Source organism: Octodon degus, unplaced genomic scaffold (genome assembly GCF_000260255.1).
Source record: "Octodon degus isolate 3935 unplaced genomic scaffold, OctDeg1.0 scaffold00034, whole genome shotgun sequence".
NCBI classification, from domain to species: domain Eukaryota; kingdom Metazoa; phylum Chordata; class Mammalia; order Rodentia; family Octodontidae; genus Octodon; species Octodon degus.
Window position 1 is genome coordinate 14,312,205 of NW_004524610.1, and position 3,310 is coordinate 14,315,514.

Genomic DNA, 3,310 nt, shown 5'->3' on the forward strand with positions numbered 1-3,310 from the left:
ACCTATGACAAATTGCATGGCTATAAACACGCATGCACATATGCCACTGTTGTATGATGATTTCAGTTCTTTTGGAAAAATACGTAGGAGAGGACTAGCTGGCTTAGATGGGACCTCCAACCCTAGCTTTTTGAGGAATCTCCACACTGATTTCCATAATAGCTGTACTAGTCTACACTTTCCGCAACAGTAGAGAATGATTCCTTTTTCCCTGCAGCCTCTCCAGCATTTGTTATTGGTTGACTTCTTAATGATAGCCATTCTTTCTGGCATTAATTTCATGTATTTATTTGCCATATGTATCTTTTCATTTGTGAAGTGTATGTTCACCTCACATGCCAATTTTTGAATTGGGTCTTTGACTTTTAGAGGCCTGATTTTTAAAAATCCTTTGTATGTTCCCCATAAGAGTCCTTTATCTGAAGGACAGTCAGCTATAATTGTTTCCCACTTCGTGTTTTTTTTTTCTCTGTTGGTTGGTGATTATTTTTTGATGTGCAGAAACTTTTCAGAAAGGTGAGATCCCAATTGTTGACTCTCTGTGCAGTTTGATTTCTGTTCATGAACTCTTCACCTACCCCTATACCCTTAAGGTTTCTGCCTACTTTCTCTTCCAGAAGATTTAGTATTTCAGTTTTAATATTTAAATCTTTTGATCTATTTTGACTGTAGTATTGTGTATGGTGATAGGCATGGGTGTATCGTAAGCCTTCAGAGAAGGGAAATCCAGTTTTTCCAGCACCATTTTTAAAGAGGCTATCTTTCTTTCAATGAACATATTTGGTCCCTTTGTCAAAGATAAGGTGGCTGAGTGTGCTTTTAGTTGTGTTGACATCTTTTAATCTGTTCCACTGATCCAAAGGTCTGTGTTTTTATCAGTACTCATGCTGATTTTATCACAGTAGCTCTATAGTATAATTTCAAGTCTGGGATTGTGATACATCCTGTCTTTTCTTTGTTATCCAGGATTGTTTTTGCTATTCTAGGTCTCTTCTGGTTCCAGATGAAATTTAGAAATGCTTTTTCCAGATCTGTGAGGTATACTAATGGTATTTTTTTTCATTTATGTATTTGGTACAGGATCTCACTACACAGCTCGGGATTGTAGTGATCCTCCTGTTTTCAGCTTCCCCAGCACTGAGATTACATGCATGGGGCACTATCCCTGGACTTCATCCTGGCTCAGTGCTCCCCAGGGGCGGGGCCAGCAAGTCATGTGGACCGGGGATCGAACCCTGGTTCCTGCACTTGCCAAAGCATGCATGTAGTCTGCTGAGCTATCTCGCCGGCCCACTAAGGGTATTTAATTGGGATTTCATTGAATCTGTATAAAAATTTTGGGACTATGGTCATTTTCACAATGTTGGTTCTTCCTGTCTAGGAGCAAGGGATGTCTTTCCATTTTCTGAAATCCTCTTCAATCTCTTTTTTCAGAATACTATAATTTTCACTGTATAAATTTTTTTTGCCTTTATAGAGGAAATTTTATTGTTAATCATTTACCTTAACAGTTTCAGAAAGAGGAACAGATTAGCTCAGTCCAACATGATTGGCAGTTGGCAAAATCTAGTGAAGCAAGTGTCCTGATTGCTAAGGATTTAATTTGGATGCTTTTAATACTTAGCCATCTAACACTTCAAACATAATCCAGAATAAATGCATCATTTCTTCCCTTTCCCTTTAACACTGCACCTACCTCACTTCATTATGGAAACAGTTTCATTAAATAATTCCCAGAGAAAACTACATCACTTGTTCCCAGAGGAACAAGCTCCCTGGAGAACAGAGCCATGAGGATAGTGCACAAAAGAAAACTTCAAAATAAAACTCTGTAGGATAATTTACTAGTCTAAGGAAACAAACCCAATATATTAAGAAATAAATCCAGTTACAAATGCACTCAAGAGGTCTATGTGGAGAGGTGGGTGAACACCTGAAAACAGCTGGCTATTTACAAGATACACAAGCAGGAACAGTGCACTTATCAGCCCAGCGCTGGCCCTCAGAAGCCAAAAGTGTTCTCTCCGCTGTAGGCCACGTATAAGAATCCATCTTCATCCTTTTCCTTCTCGTAAAGCTGCCCCATAGTTAGGCTGGACTGTGGGACTGTCTTATCCACAAACAGGAAGATTTCCTTTTCAGAAGGAAGCTGGATCCTTTTCCCGATGATCCACATAAACTGAGCCACAGTGATGTCAGATGGAACCAAGTACTTCCGTTTGTCAATGTCAACAATCTGGGAGCCTGAGACCTTTTCCACAATCACCGGAACTCGATCGGGATATTTTGCTCGGATCTTCGCGGATTCTACGCATCTGTGTTCCAGTGAGTGGTCCTCCTTGAACATCCACTTCATGGCGGCGAGGGAGGGGAACCGAGCCGGCTCTTTGAGCCGTGAAGTTCAGCGAGCCGACCACAACAACAACAGCGGCGACGGTGGAGAGTGAGAAGACTACACGACCTGTATAAATTTTTTATTTCTTCATGAGATTGATTCCTAAGTATTTCACATTTTGGGATGTCATTGTGAGAGGTGTGTTTTCCATAATTTCTCTTTCAGTGTGTTTCTTGTTTGTGTATAGAAACGCTGTAGATTTTTGAGCATGACACTGTATCTTGCTATGCTACTGAATTTGGTCATTAAATCTACAAGTATCTTAGTGGAGTTTTTGGGGTCTTCTATGTGCAGTATCATGTCATCAGCAAATAATGATAATTTCTCCTTTTCCTTTACAATCCTTATTCCTTTTATTTCTTTCTCTTGTCTAATTGCTTTGGCTAATGTTTCCAGAACTATATTGAACAGGAGTAGTGACAGTGGCCATCCTTGTCTTGTTCCTGATTTTAAAGTGAAGGATTTCAATTTTTGTTCATTAAATATAATGTTGGCTGTTGGCTTTTTTGTAGATGGCTTTTATCAGGTTGAGGTAAAGACTCGCCATTACAATTTTCTGTGCTTTTTTTTTTTTTTTAATCATGAATGAATGTTGGACTTTGTCAAAAGCTTTTTCTGCATCTATTGAGATGATCATGTGGATTTTGTCTTTGGCATTGCTGAAGTGGTATATTATATTTATGGTTTTGCATATATTAAACCATACCTGCACCCCTGGGATGAATCACACTTGATCGTGATAGATAATGTTCTTAATGATTTGCTGCATTCTGTTTCATACTATTTTATTGAGGATTTTTGCATCTATGTTCGTTAGGGAACTTGGCCCGTAGTTCTCATTGTGGTTGGGTCCTTCCCTGGTTTTGGTACCAGTGATACTTGTCTCCTTGAATGAGTTTGGGAGAATTGCTTCCC

At 39.3% G+C, this 3,310-nt stretch overlaps 1 pseudogene; it reads right to left on the reverse strand.

Moving 5' to 3' along the window:
- Positions 1-1,909: 1,909 nt before the first annotated feature.
- LOC101578229 lies at positions 1,910-2,438 on the reverse strand (annotated as a pseudogene).
- Positions 2,439-3,310: the final 872 nt, after the last annotated feature.